Here is a 16,823-nt window from a genome sequence, read left to right as displayed (position 1 = left end):
CATTTGGATTTGGCATGGATCGATTGGTTACAGGTGCTCATGGATACTTAGAGATGGTGGTGACGCTGATTTCTCTTGGATTAGAGAAGTATTTGTTGGGACGGTTGATGGTTTTAGCAGGAAGTCCGAGGGGCAGTCACCTGATATGGACTTGAGAGGAGATTGTTCTTAGATGAGTCTTGGTTGGAGACTTGGGTATCTTGATGAGCATTCTCATTCCCCACTCTTGGTCTACTCGGCGGTTTGCTACTTGAGAGGTATAGCCCATTATTTTCTCTCAGTTGCATTATATTTATGCTTATCTTTCATGGATATGGATCTTGAGCTATGGTACATGAGTTAGTTCTGGAGGGTTCATTTGAGAGATGGTTTAGCATTGGTTATCTCCATGTGCATATGTTGTTATGCTGGTTGAGTTTGGGAGATGGTTTTATATTGGGCATTTTCCTTGGATTAGGAATGGTTAGTCCTTGGTTTAGGAATGGTTTATTGAGTTTGATCTTCTTGTGAGAGGCTTACATCCATGATTAGTTATATGGTATGGTTTGGGTGTTTTTGAGGCTTCTTTTTGGGGTTTTATGGAGGAGATCATACTTGCACAGTTTACATCTAGAGCTATGTGTAGAAGGACATGATACAGGTTATGATTTTCATGGTTTCTCTGGTCTTGGTTATCTTTTTGGATGTTCAGTTCTGCCTACATTGGATTTGAGATTGGTTAGAGATTGTGATCACTGGTTTGTGCTCATGTATGTCATGTGAGAGATGACATGGTTATTTCTTTCTCTTTCCTTTGTTGGTTGTGGAGAATTTGAGAGACTATTGGAGACTTGTTATGAGAGTTTTTTTTCTTGCGGGATATTGGTTTATGTATTGTGGATGTCCTTGATACTACATGGATTCACTTCTTTGAGATGTTGTGAGTGGATTGGTTATAGATTTGACATTATCTTTTGCAGTGGGAGCTTCTTGGTATATATGTGGCAGGTATTGCTCTTGAGGCTTGTGATTGTAGGTTATAGATTGGATATGTCGGTGATATAAGATTCACTTGTTATACCTTTGAGGTATGGATAGTTGGATGGGTTTGGCACTTGCTGTGGGTGCTATTTCAGCTATGGATATTTTGACAACTATGGATACATGTGATTACCTTTGGATTAGGTTTTTGTACTTGGAATTTCAGTTGGTACAAGATTTTATGATCTTCTAATGCGACAGGTTGGGTGGTTTTCTCTTTGGATGGCTTCTATGTGTGTCCAGTGGGAGTGGCATAATAGGAGGTGAGATCATTCATGTTTGAGATGCTAGATACTTTGATTTTGTTGCGGGTAGCAGGATGGAGCACTTGGTATTTTGATCCATGATGGTGGATGTGCTGGGAGGGATTGTTCCCTTGTTCATTTACGTGGCTACGGATTGACCCTATGCAATGTATACAACAAGTGGGAGATTGTTGATATAATGGGTGTTGCACACATTGCATAATATTGTTATATTTTATTATTTTATTTTATTATGTAATGTTGTACCTAGATGGACGTGCAACATGTAAAGATTCCCATGGAATATTCTTGGTGAGTTTTATTGTAAAATTGTGAAAATATTTCATGTAATTATTTAATATTGGGGAAAAGAATTAAATGCCCAATACTAAATGTGGGGTCAGTAGGTTAGGTAGCACATGGTTTATGTAATACCACTTGGTGGTTTTGTGGGACTTGCTACTATATAAGCAGCCACAAGGGTAGTTGTTGTAGAGAGATAGAGAGTGACAAGGAGAAGACAAAAGGCAAGAGTCAAGCAGGACAAGGCTTGACAGATTAGCCAAGGGAGCATTTGTGAAGGTTGAAAGCATGGTATGGAATGTGTGGATTCATGCTTGTTCACATAGTTTGCTCGGTTGTGGCTATGGCCATGAAGGCTTCCATGGTTGTATGGCAATGGTATTTTTTGCTGAATAATATATGGTGATGGATGCTTTTGGAGGCTGGGTTTTTCCCTCAATGAGGGTTTCCCAGGGTATATCTTGTGTCACAATTTTGTGGGTATGTTGTCTATTCTCTTGCATGTGGATTTTAATTCTGCGTTTATTTTAGATTTATGATGGGTTATGTGGAAACGGTTATATTATTTATTGCCAAGTTTCCTTACAGTTGGCATTTATTTTAGTCTAGTTTAGACTAGGGTGTCAATCATGTTCATTCCTTAGTTGCAAAAGGTATACAATGAAAAAGGTGATTCCAATTGTGTTGAGTTGATATTTTTCTAAGATTCATATTATATTAGAAAAATAGACTACACAAGTGTTTGATCACATCAGTCCCAAAATTTTAAAATGTAGTTTGAGTTGTGCAAGTGTGTCAAATTTTGATTTCAATCTCGAAAATGTGTTCAAAGCAGTCCAATTAGCCAGGGAGTGATTTTTATGCCATCTAAGCACTTTACAAATTAGGTCAAAATACATATAAGGGCACAAAGGGTCATTTTGAAATCATTTAATCATTTTTCTTTTATGGAGAAAGGGCTTTGAGGCAAAAATGGTGGTCCCCATACATTCTCATTGATTTGAGTGATCCAAGTGACATAGCTAACCGATGGACTATGGATGACCTATCAGTAGTCGATAAACCTCTTTTTGCATACCAAGTTGATGCATTTTGGTTAATTTGTTGTGCACTTAAGGTCATTTTAGGGTCAACTACGATAGGTCCTCATGTGAGGACTTGTTTCCTCATGCACGATCCTACTAGAGTCCTTGCATGAGACAATGATGCAAAAGCACAATTTTGCACAAATAGGAGGGAATTATCATGTGAAGCATACCCATGTCTTGTGTGGGAACCCATCCAATAGAGTTAAATCTTGTAAACTCATGGGAAAAGATTGCATGAGAAAGTTAGCTGATGCAACCTGAGAAGTTTCCTTATGCAACAAAGTGAATGTCGCATGAGATTTTGAAATATTGCACGAGTGTTTGATCATTATCAAGTCATTTTGTGTGTAAAATTGCATATTTTTCATCATTATAGTGTCATTATGAGTCATTGTATCTTATTTGTAATTATTTTTAGGATGGTTGTATAGTAGTATGTCATTTTGCATAGATTTGGATAGCATGGAGTATTGATATGATCTTGTTGTTTTCATAGTTGCAAGTTTATTTCCAAGATGTTGTTTGCTAGTCATATTATCTGGCCATCGTGACCTTAGTCAAATAGTTGGATGTGGTCAAGTTGACACATATTGACACACTAGGCCTTTCTTATCTATGTGGTATCTTTAACATTTAGGTGAATCATAGTTTAATGACAACACTGGTGGAGCATTGCCATTCGGAGACAAACACCTTCAACTTACCACTCAGGGAGATGACAATCTCTCTAGATGACATTTACAAGATTCTAAAAATCCCATTCCACAGTCCATAAATTAAGTATGATACATAACCAAGGCCTGATACATTAGAATTGAGAGCCATATTTCAGGATGATATCATCATGGGTAGGGACATCCCCTAGGAGGAGCTAGTGCAAAAATATGGTCTGACCCATAGACTAGTAGTAGTACTAGGTGCATTCCTTGGTTGTTACCTAATGCCTAACAAAGGTCAACATGGATTAGAGTGTGGATGAGGCCACATGTTATAGTGTATAATAGAACAATCTACTCATTTTCAATGGGGATAGTGCATGTTGACTCATATGTTTCACTAGATGCAAGAGATTACCTATAAAGAGGTGAAGAGTATAGTAGTAGGGGTCTAATTATTATAGGTGTGGACATGGGAGCACTTACCTATGATGAGGAAAATTTGTGAGGACACAAGACAACCTCATGAGCTTTATATATGCAAATATAGGGGATAAATGGACTAACCTACATTAAGTAAGATTGAGCAATCAAGGGCTTAACTTGATGACCTAGTATCAGTAGTATAGAGAACATGGAGGGAGAAAGAGGCTTGGGATGATGCCTAAGCCTAGCTTAGTTATATGTTTTCATCTCAACCACTAATCAGTCAATCAATCTAGGTGATTGAGACATTCCCATTAACACACATGTGTAGGTAGTATGGTTAGCCACATGATATTTTATAGGAGAATTGTTAATACACCCACTTCATTAAGGAGGTGAAGAAGGGGTGGTCACTGAGGTTAGATCTTAGTTGACCGATGATGGATGTGTGGGGTGTCACACTTATTTTCTAGGATTACATACCAATGGTAGTTGATGGAGGGATGACTCCTAAGTTGAGGGAGCATTTTGTGGGTCATATTCTCCCTTGATTTATGGGTCTAGTAGGCATGGCTATACCTATTCCTCTAGTACATCCACCACAAAAATTTCAACAATAGGGATCTTGATAGAGGGCTACATAGGTTTTGATTTGGCCTTGGTAGATTAGGACAAATCTGAATGTTGGTGGAAGTGGGTATAGTTAGAGGAGACCCTAGGGAGAGATGGGCATAATGGGTGCCATCAATGGTGATGCTTATAAAAAGAAAGTGGAGAATCAGCCTCCACAACATGCAGAGCATGGAGAGAAGGGGAGTGGTGATGAGGAGATGCAGGATCATAATGATCCAAGACCATAGGGTGGAGATGTACTAGTTCTGACATATGATGCCCTATGATGATCATGAGATAAGGTGAGAATAGAAATGTGGCAACTAGGAGAGCTACAAATCCAAGTAGTAGTGTGGGATGCATAGTTGGTGGAGTGTGATCAGGAGATTTGGGAGCTTCGAGATTAGTTGGAGAGAAAACATGATGAGGTCTACACCTAGAAATTATGAGTGGCCTACTATTATGTTTCATATGTCAGTGTTGTACCATAGGCTCTAGAGCATGTACCCCACTTCTTTGAGTATGCTAGAGCATTAAAGCATGCCCATCCTCTAGCTAGAGTAGATGTGCCTCCTCCTCCTCCTCTACTAGGTGATGAGGGGGAAGGTTGTAGTTATCTTACTCTTTTATAGCCATTTTTGTATCATAAACCATGTATACAAGATGTATCAACATTGCACTTATATCATTTTGAGACATTATTGTCAATAGTACTCAAGTAGCACTCTTTTTGTATCATATTACATTTTGACTCATTTGAGATATTTATACAAGAGATCTCTTTTGATATCATTGCATGTGTCACATTTTTTTTCTTCATGATGTTCATACATGAGATGTTTTGATAGATGATTTTGATTTATTCAAATATTTATAATGTATGAATACATAGCGTAGATCAGATGTGATGTGATGTATGATGCATAATGAGATGGATTAGATATAGATATTTATGAAATGATTATTATATGATTTGATTATCTTGAGATGTAAATGAATATTATGTGAATGCAAAAATGGATATGTACTAACATCTCATGTAGGTTTCACATTTGTTGCTCATGATAGGTGCTCCATCAAATTCGTAAACATCAACAATGGGATCGAATGCTTGTATAGTCAAGATGAAATATGATATGTGTAAGAAATATCATACCTCTCAACTCAAGGAATATAATTGAATGATCGAGATCATGTCCCAATGCAAGTTTAGTATGAAATTTAGTCCTATACTAGATACAAACCCTAGGATTGGTTATGGAACCTGTAAGATATAGGTTTCATCTCAAAGAATTTTTTTAAGGAAAAAAAGTATTGTACAACCCTCACCGATGTTGCAATTATGAGAATATGACATGAGTCATAGTTTTTTCAAAATTATATGCAAGCATTAAAAAAAAAGTAGCTAGAATGACTAGAACATCTTTTTATGTTAATGTGGTAAGTGAACATAAGCATCAAAGCAAAAATGCTAGGATGACTAGAATGTTTCTTGCATATAAGAACACCAAACATGTAAGAGATACTTCTTGTGCTAAGTAATTAGTAAGTATTTTGTCTGCAACAACCCTTCCATTCATAACCTTAGATAAAAGCGTACTAAGCATACTTCCAGTGACCAATACATTCACTTCACAAGACAAGTATCAATTTTTTACTGTAGCATAGAGAACTCACTCAAACAGTCAAGGAGGAGAAAAAACCTCACCAAAGTTTCCATATAAAATGAGTCAAGGTAGACATTGCCATCCAACATGAGATAGAGGCTCTTATAGTGAACACCCCTTTTATACAGATCTATTAGATCATTGGAACTAAACTAGAAAACATTTTTAAAAAAAAGATCCTACACCCAATCCTTGCTCCTCTAGTTGAATTAGACATCCTAAAGTTTCTCAAATGGGAATGATAAAAGAAAAAAAAAAGACACAATTAAAAGCTCAACAAAGCTCAAATATTTTCAATTTTTCTAATTTAGTTTCAGTGTTAGAGGATTGATTTCAAATGTCAATGTTCATAATGTATTATAATAAATATCTTTAGTAGATGAATGATAATATATAGATGTAGTTAGGACAATTGGTGACCGACATCAGAGAGATTTTCTTTAAGAGGAATCTCATCAATAGAGTAAGTGACACTAGACAAGAATAGTTAGGGCAACTAGTGATTGACATAAAAGAGATCTTCTTTGAGAAGAGTTTAATGAAAAAAGTAAGAAATGGTAGATGGACACACTTAGGAAAATTGGTAATAGATGAAAAAGAGATCTTATTTGAGAGGACAATAATCAAGAGAGTAAGAAATAGTAGAGAGACATAGCTAGGACAATTGGTGACTGAGGAAAAAGAGATCTTCTTCAAGAGGAATTTCATCAATAGAGTAAGTGAGAGTAAATAGACATAGTTATGAAATCTAGTAATTGGTGCAAAAGAGATCCTCTAGACCATAGGGTGTTTCCCACTAGACTATAACCAATTTCAATCCTTGTAGATTCAAGAAGAATCTCAAAGATAATAGAGAGTGTATGCATGAGAAAAATTAGAAAACTAAATCAAGAATGCAAAATATTGAAAGTAGGAAGGAAACTATACAAAAGTGAATAGATTTGTTGCAAGATGTAGCATTTGAAAAAAGAGGTGTCTTTTTGCCAGGTTTTCACCTTCTTGGCAAAGATTCTATTTTTACTACCATGATGCCTATTTTCCAAGTTTTCTTTTTGATGAATAGGCCCTTCCTTATATTAAAAAAAATACAATAAAGTTACATATTCACAAAAAAGGGGGCTGGAGGAAATAGGATCACCCTACAAGTTCAAAAGGCCTAAGGTCGAATATCACCTATTCATAAAAAAAAATCAGAAAACATTAAAAAACCTTAGGCTGCCAACATACCACTAGTCAAGGGAGGAGGATCCTTATCATCAGATCCCTAGTTGGGGTGGGGTGAGTAGATGGCTCAGGGGGAGCCCATCCATCATCAACAATAGCATTATCATCATCTTTTTCTCCCTTAGGCTTGGGAGGGGAAATGACTAAGTCCAACTAAGGAAATTCCCACTTGGGGTTTGAGTGTGTAGAGGGCCAACTGGTAGTAGGAGCAGCAAGAGGAGCCATTGGGGACCACCCTAAGCTAGACCTTCAAGGGGGCGAGGTGAAGAGGTACTGACCACAAGAGCCTCTAGAAGAGTGGTGCCAACTAAAAGCACCACTGCTAGGAGAGTGGTGCAACTGAGAGTGAGGCATGTGGGAGCGGCAACCAGAAGTGCTACATCCTTGATGGAAACTATGAGTAAGGGTACAGTCACTAGAGGCAAAATCTGATAGGATACAAGCTATTGTACAAGGGGCATTTCCCCAATGTGCCAATAGCTCCTACAAGTGAGCCACCTCCAGAGCCACTTTATCTATTTGTACTTTAATATGCAACATGACATTGTTATAAATACATGCTTTAGCATACATAGCAACATTAATGTCAAGTTTATTGTTAGCATAAATAACTACATTGTGATCTTTCCAAATGGTAAATAAAGAGAAAGCTTTTGGGAAGAAGGGGCGAAAGAGATCATGGATCCATCACCAATAACACTGAGCTCATCAAAAAAACCAAAAAATGTGTAAAAAAGTCTTTGGTTGACCATAGAAAGGGAAATGGGGGTCAGGAACACCTAGGTGTCATAGCTAGGGGCCTAAAGGCAAGCACTAGAAAAGAATACAACAGGCAAAATGTGCAATCTTAGGCTTAGTAATGGTTTGCCACAAAGTAGAGAACCTATGACTCTAAGTATAGTGAGAAGATTGTAAATGCTAGCATTGGTTGAGAACTTCAACCATGGGCAAGTGAGGAACTAGTCATCGATAGCCTAGCCTAGGCTTATAGCTAGTTATCGGGGTGTCTAAATACCACTTCTAGTCTTTCCACCGAGGGCAAGAGGACTGAATGCCAATTTTATGTAACAAATGTGTAGGCACCACATAAACTAGAAGATCAAAAGTCCATTGATCTAGATGAGTGAGCTAAAATTGCACCTTCATGACCTCCCATAACCCTAAGCTCATAGTAACTCTAGAGAAAAGATCTTTAGGGTTTCATATGCCACATTTGAAAAAATCCAGAGCACTAGCCCCATGCACTTTAGCTAAGGGAACACCTTGGATAGAAAATAATGGTGACCATGAGAGATTGTGTTGGTTCATGGAAAGCCCATCTCTAAACCTGTTACCAACCCAGTGAAGCTAGGGCTTAACTACTTCCCAAGCTTTTTGAATACTCTTGGCAAAAAAAGTGCATTGAATCTGGATAGGTTCAATAGTCATAAGAAGGATTTGAAAACCAATCCCCTTCTAGGCTAGCTGGTGAACTAGAACGCCTAAAGAAATGCAATGTATTAACAAAATATTCCAAGCTTTATTGCCAAAAAGAGCTTGGATCACCCATTTGGCACAAAGAGCATTACCTTGCTTCTGGGTAGACAACAAGCCTAGACTACCAAACTCTTTGGGAAGATAATAGAAATCCTAGGCAATTCTATGAAAGCCCTGTTGAGAAGCATCTAAAGCCTAGAGGAAGTCATGTAATAGGCACTCAAGTTTGAGATATGAGGCCTTTGAAGGAGCCCAACAGGAGGAGTATTACACATGGGTGGCAGCCAACATTTTGAAATAAATCTTGAATTTTCCCACAAGGGAGAGAGGTTCGGTAATCCAACACTCTAGCTTCTTCTTTATTCTTGCAAGAACTACATTCAAGAGCTTGAAAATGGAAGCTTGGAAGGCAAAAGGGATGCCCAAAAAATGAAAGACTTCACCATGTTGAACCCATTTCATTTGATGTTTCCCAAGCTAGGCAGGAAGGGGAAGGGAAGACTACCTATACTAGAGGGTTTTGTAGCATTAAATAGCAAACCCTAAAGCAAGACAAAAGGTGTCAAGACATTGCAAAGTGGAGGCAATATTCTTTTCATCCTCAATGAGAGTGAGGAAGAAGTCATCTATGAAATGGCCATTTACAAGCTGATCAGGGGAGTCTAGAAGGGAAATACCACAGACCCTCCCATGTGAGATGGCATTTGCAAGAAAGTACCAAAAATCTTTAGTAGCCAATGTTACCTATTTTTTCCTCCCACCAAATTTTTTAATTCAAATATTTGAGCCCACCCAATGACCACTTCCCATCTTTTATATTATTTTAATGCCCTGGAAATACAAAAAATAAAATGATTAAAACTTATGGTATTTCTTTATTTCCTAATTTGTTTCCATTGGCCCGCCACTTTCTGCGCCATCAAATATTTTGCGATCTATGGTGGGTGCTTTCCTACATTCTCAAAATACACTACCTTTACATAATGTGGGGAAGCCCCTTTGTGATGCATGGTAGGTGAGGCAAACGTTCTTGTGTGGGCCGTAGAAAGGAAGAAATGTCAGTCCAGCTGGCAGTTTGATTGGCACCCACTTCCCTCATTCTGTCCTTTTTCAGACTTCCTAAAAATGTGGGCAAGCACCCTAGTGACACATGTCCTAATGATGTCATAGAGGATGCTCAAGTAGGTTCAAAGAGTACAAGTTATGTACACCTTCAGATCTCCCAGATCAAGGGCTGGCGATTGCTTGCAATATGAAAGTGCATGAGTTTTAAGCAATGCAGGCAAGCCCCTTGTTGCTGCGTGTCCTTGTGGGGTTAGGTTATCATAAGCCTTAGGGTGATGCCAGATGGGACCAGGTCATGCTGAGGTGTATGCTAAATGGTTCATGGGCCCAGAAGTATTAAGGGGTAGGCACAGTGTAATGAGGATTTTGCACGATCATTGAGCTTACGAAGATCAACAATTGATGCTTTCCCACATTATGAAGATGTGAGGAAATTTAAAAATGCAAGGAAGCACCTAAAGGACACATGTCCCAACAGGCCCAGCTAAGGAAATTAATAGAAAGGTATCATAGTTAAGGCTGGTAGTTATGTGACCACCACAGTCAAGGTTTTGAGGAGGTGGCGCAATTAGTTGGTTTGGTGGTCAAACTTGCAAAGGCCTTGCAAGGTGGCAGAAAAATAAAAGACCATTGGCCCACATGATCCATTTTGGTTGTAAGACTTAGTTGACCTGCTGAATTTGCTGACTAATGAGCCAAAAATGAAGGAAATCAAGTTTTCTTGCACAATCCAATCTTCATGATCAATTCCAACCACTCTCGAGTGCATGTTGTGCTTGGTAAATGAAGGAGAACACTCCACCACCTCTGCTCCTACCCATATACTCAGTCAAAATGGTTTAATGGCATCATTTTCTATCTTCTCGAGGTCCTGCTTTGACAAAATATCAGATTTCATTGTATTGAGGTCTACACCAAGGTTAGATTTGCCCTAGATCTGCATGATTATTCTCTGTAAGACTTAATGATGGTGGTTGTGGAGTAACTTTAGTTAGAAAATATCTCAGTTATGCCTGAGCTATAAAGGCAATTTTCACAGATTTTGTTTTGGTCAAATCTTCTCTTTTTTCTCTAATATTACTGTGCAATTTCATTGTAAATCCCCTTTGCCTTTGAATTGTATAAAATTCTTATCTGCTTTAGCCACTGATGTGAAGTGCAAGAACTATTTGCCTGTCATCGGTGTATTGTAAATATCTACAATCTTGCATTATTGTATCTCTTTTGGCCTATGAATGCTATATAAGTGAATCCTCTCTTTCCTTGTGCCATTCATTTTGGTTTTCTGATCTACATGTGATTGTTAGATTAAAGCAAGTCTAGATGTGTATATCTCCTAGTGTCATGATGGTTCAATAGTGCATGTATGGGCAGAGATTGATTTGAACACTCTATTTTTGGTGCATCACCCCCCCTTAGGTTAGAACAAGTAGATTTGCTTCTATGCATTCCTTCTCCATTTTCTTCTACAAGAGTAGTTAGGTGCACCTTGATAGTAAAGGAAGTTGGCCTTCTTCAAAGACTCAACCTCACAATTCAAGTCCCATAGCTTGGAGGTTGTTTTCTTGTTTCACAAAGTTGTCCTTAGGTAAAAAATTTGGAAAAGGGTGAAAATCTTTGTGACAACAGCCAACACATATAGAGAGGGTGCCAATGGACAACCTTGTCAAATTGAATGAAAAAGCCCAAAGGCTTGAGACTAGTAGCTATTAATGGAGATGCAAGCAGAGGCATCCCCAAAAAGCATCTAGACTAATTGTAGAAAAGTAGGGGCAAAACCAAGTGCCTAAAGCATTGTAAGGATGAAAGGCCACTCAATCCAGTCATAAGCTTTGGCAAAATCAATCTTGAGAAAGATGGCTTGTTTCTTGGAATTTTGAGCCAATTCCATCCCTTACCACACACAAATTATATTGTCCAATATATAACGAGATTTGATAAAACCTATTTTTTATGGGTGAATAATCTAAGGAACAAGATGATGGATTTTAAGAGAGAGAGAGCCTTGGCAATGATCTTGTAAGAGACATCCAAAAAGGTGATGGGCCTCTAGTTGCATATATCTTCAGGTTCACCCACCTTAGGTATGAATTTGATGTTTCCCTTATTAATAATATTTCCTAAAGAGTAGTAATTGTAGACTTCAAGGTACACCTTATGTAGGTCTAGTCCAAGCTCTTCTCAAAAGGATTTGTAAAATTCACAAGGGAAACCATCACAACTAGGGGCCTTATCATCTGCCATGGAGAAGACAACTTCCTTGAGGTATGCTAAAGTGAGCTTATGCTCATAGAATGCATATTGTTCTAGAGCGATTGTTTTAGGAGTGACATCCAAATAAGCCTACAAGGCTTGATTCTGGGCTTTCAAAGTGCCCTATACCATGAAATTTTTTTCATAGTGGTGAACAAAAGCTTGGAACATGTTAGTAAGCTCACAAAAGGAGTTTTGACCCCCTTGAATGTGTTTGATCCCAATTGCAGAATGGTGAGCCCTCAACACATTATAAAATTCCTTGGAAGCTTGATCTCCAACCTCCAATCAATGTGGGTGGTCTTTGAGTTGAACTCCTCGGGCAGTATAATTGTTTGCAACCTACTTATAATGGTAGAGGTTGGCAAGTCGAACCTAGAGATCCATGTCAAACATATTCATGGCTAGAGCTTCAGTGGTTGTACAAAGATCTTTGGTAGTGGTCTCATAGGATCTCTTGTGGTAAGTGGACAAGTATCTCCCATAAATGAGAAGAAACCGTGTAGTATGGGTTATGGCATATTTCCACTACTGAATCCACCCAGAGGTGGAATGGGATCTAGGTTCAAGATTCCAAGTTTGTAAAATATGAGAGGCTGTGGGAAGATGTTACAACACAAAAGTATTAAGGTAAAACCGAGTTTTAAAATTACAAGGAGGGGTGGAATGTGAGCTAATGGAGAAGTAAATGGGAAATTGGTAAGAAAGAATCTCATTAAGGAGTGGAGTGACAAGTAGCAAAATCATGTGACAAAAGGAGAAAAAGGAATAAGCAGAAACCATAACATAGTCTAGCCTCTTAAGAACCCTATCAAATCTATCTTGAAAGTTGGACCAAGTGTACTAGATGCAATCAGGCGGGTGGTGTTGAACATTGGGATCAAAAAGACCTAGCTTGTTCCACATGTAAAACTAGGCTCCTTGCTCTCCATTTGACCGTCAAAAAGGTAGAAGGCCCACTTTATCAATAGCCAGCTCAACCATATTGAAATCTCTACAGAATATCCAAGTGGTAGGTGGTAAATAATTAGCTAGCCATCTCCACAAGTGTGAGAACTCAACCACATCATTAGGGGCATAGACATTTATAATGCCAAAAGAATGATTTTGAAAAGATAGAAAAAATCCAAACAACTCTTTGCATGGGTTCAGAACCATGGGAAATAACGAAAGTAAAAAGCCAAGGGGAGAAGAGAGTGACTACACCACCTCAACTAGCTTCATGCTAAGAAGCAAAACTAACACCATTTGGCCATATAACATGCAAGCTAAGTTGAGAAGAAACCTAGAGATTTTGACTTCTTGTAAGCACAAAACATCAATATTGCCAAGCCTATGCTTGCTATCATGAACATAATATTTTCTAGGGAGGTCTATTAGCCCCCGCACATTCCATGAGAGAAAATTCATTATAAACCAACTTGCATATTCTCTTTTTACCCAAGCAAGGAAAAGTTGTTATGCAAGAAAGTGGAGGATTTAAATGAGAGGTCACCCAAAGTGATGGCTCTTCATTTATCCCTAATGATAGAAACTACATTATGGCCTTCAGGGCTGTGAGAGTGATGAAGAGACTGAGAGGAAATCATAGAAGCTACTTGAGGTGCACAAATCCAAGTAGCTTGGACCTCTAGCTATGTAGGGTTTGAAATAGGTAGTGGCACAACCATGGGAACCTTAGGTGTTGTGGACACAAGAGGAGCCACACTGGACATAGGATGGATGGGTTCTTGAGATACGGGCCTTGGTTTAGTAGCATCCTTGCCTTTCTTGACAACCATTGTCCATTCATATTTTTGAACGGTCAGAGTCAACTTGGTTTCTTGGATCGAAGAGAAACTGCACTCAAGAAGAGGACAATCCTTTATCTTATGGCTAGTAGATTGACAACAAAAGAAAGCATTTGGGAGATTCAAGTAAAGCACCTTTTGGGTAAAGATGGTAGCACCAATCTAAATTTCCATAGATTCTTTAAGGTCCCTAGAGAGGTTGACTTCAATACAAACCCTCCGTTGAGGGCAAGCATTGAAAAATTTGTCCAGTTGCACACAAATCACTTTGCCCATGGTTTTGGCAATTTCTTGACGAAAAGATGAGAAAAGGATGGGTAGCCTAGGGAATTCTACCCAAACTAGAACCCTAAGTTTGTCATCATTTGAGACACAAAATTCTTGAGACCATCTCTGAAAAACAACCAGAGATGAGCAAACTATCCACAACCCATGTTTGAAAATGCTCTTGGCTTAGGAGGGGTTACCAAAACAAAACAAAAAATCCCTTAATAAGGCTTTGAATCCCTTCAATGAAAATCCCCTGGGGGGTTTAGGCCTTGGTGACCCATTCACATAGCATGCTTTTAGATGGAGTGAAACTCACAAAATACCCAATAAGGGTTTAGGTTTCTAGCCATTGACAAGTAGATTCAAAAGAAGAAATATTCAAAACCAAATCAGGAGAGGAATTACCTTGTGAAATACCATGGGCACAAATTTGTGTGGGCATTTGCTTGGCAAGGCCATTCTCACATGCAAAAACAACTCCAGCACCAGTAGCAACTATTGGGTCGAAGAGGGCCAAGGCCATTATATCCTAAAGCAAATTCCCACACTAAATATGGAATGACAAGTAGTATGGTAGAAAGGGTTCAAACCCAAACCATACAAACCCTAGTAGAGCACATTTCACAAGCAACTCTGATCAATCTCAAGCTCTTGCAAAGCACTTATTTTCCAAGTTTTTATCAATGGTACTTTTCTTGTTTTTCAATTTTTTTGGAATTACCAAGGTACCTATTGCTAGGATTTCACCAATATAATAGATTTCTTTTAGGACATTTTGCATTTTAAAAACTTTTTTTAGGATATTTTGATATGTACAAAGAGATTCAAAGAATATCAGTTGTAGAACCTTTGTAGAATATTTTGATATGTTGATCAACTTCTTGAGTGATTCTCCTTCAGTAGTTGATAGTTGATCAACACCTAGTCTGAATACTATAGTAACAATGTATGGACCAAGTCAGTTGGGCTCAAACTTTCCCTTATGTACTCGATGTCACTGATTCTTAGGGTTCTCCCATCATCCAGTTAGAAGTCATGTGGTTTACCTTTCTTATTATAATCTTGGACATTAACTTTTGGCAAGCTCGTAGATGATCGAACATCAATTTGTAACATTCATCCAATAGTTCTAGCTCTTGTACCTGAGATATTCTATAGTCATCATCAGTAATGAGCCTCTTCAGAGAGACTTGTAGAGTAGGAATCTTAACCTCAATTGAAAGCACAACATACACTTCGTATACTAAAGTAAAGGGCATTGTACCCATAGGAAACTTGATACTTGTTTTATAAGCCCAGACAAATAGATTGATTTGAAGGTGTTAGTCCCTTCCATATTTGTTAAATTCATGATGTAGGATTTTGAGAATCACTTTATTGGATGCTTCCACTTGATCATTACCCTAGGGGTACTAGATGGAAGACTGATATTGCATGATTTTTAACTTTGAATATAGCTCTTTGAGATTTTCTTATTTTGAATTATCCTCCATTATTAGCAACAATTGTTGATGGTACACCATACCTACAAATGTAGTTGAGAATAAACATACCTACAGTTTCTCCTTTAACCTCAGCAAGAGGTACTTCTTCTACCCACTTAGTGGAGTAGTTTGTAGGTGTTATGATGAACTTGTGTCCATTTGAAGAAGAAGGATGAATATGGTGCACCAAATGAAAGGCCCATTCTTGGAATAGCCAAAATGTGATGAAAAGAATTAGCTCCCTTCTTGGAGCATGAACCAGATATCCATGGAGTTGGCACTATTTTCAAGACTTTGCATATTTGATTGCCTTCTTATCCATTTTCAACCAATAGTAACTAGTTCTAATAAGTTTGTGAGCCAGTGTCAGGCCATTTGAGTGTGATCCACAAATTCCATCATGTACCTCAGTTAATGCACATTTTGACTCTTTGGGTTATAAACACCTAAGGAGTGTACTATTAAGACCTCTCCTAAACAAGCCATTACTGATTATGACATACCATGAAGTATTTTGGATAAGGTGACATGTCTCATTCTAAGTCATAGTATTTGGAACAATTTGGTCAAGTAAGTAGCAGTATATGTGATGGTGGTGAGATGAATTATGTATTATGATAGAAAATATCATTTAGGATTCAGGGGAATCATAGGCAAGGTAGGATAATGTCTCTACCAAGAAATCATGTGGAAACTTATTTTCTAGAATTTGTAACATAGAAGCTAGAGTGGTCATTGCATTGATCACCTTTTTATCTACTCGAGGAATCTACTAGAAAGTAACATGTGCAAAGTAATTTTTTAGAACATCAACCATTCTCTTGTAAGGCATCAATTTTTCATCTTTTTTCTGATAGATATCGTTAACTTGTTTGATCACCAACTGTGAGTCACCAAAGATGTTCAATTCATCTACCCTCAATTCAAAAAAAGTTTTCATCCATTGATCAAGCCTTTGCATTGAACAATAATTTTTTTACAAGGAAAAAGAATCTTGTACGCCTTGAGTAGAGAATATTTCTGTAGGGCAATAAACAGAAGTCTAGCACCAGATCCTTGTTGTGTGAGTTATCTTTCAAAGAACATAACCTATGTTTGGTGTCTCAATAGTAGAATAGACTCATTAGGAAATTCAACATTTAGTGGTTGGTGACTTTGCAACGGTCCTTCTACTAGTTGATCGACGATTGCTTTCCTTTGATAATTTTCCATTCCAATACTCAATGTCAAACTCACTCAGAACC

The sequence above is a fragment of the Cupressus sempervirens genome, chromosome 5, assembly GCF_028749045.1.
Source record: "Cupressus sempervirens isolate cs-2001-9-10 chromosome 5, ASM2874904v1, whole genome shotgun sequence".
NCBI classification, from domain to species: Eukaryota; Viridiplantae; Streptophyta; class Pinopsida; order Cupressales; family Cupressaceae; genus Cupressus; species Cupressus sempervirens.
This window is presented reverse-complemented; position numbering follows the sequence as displayed.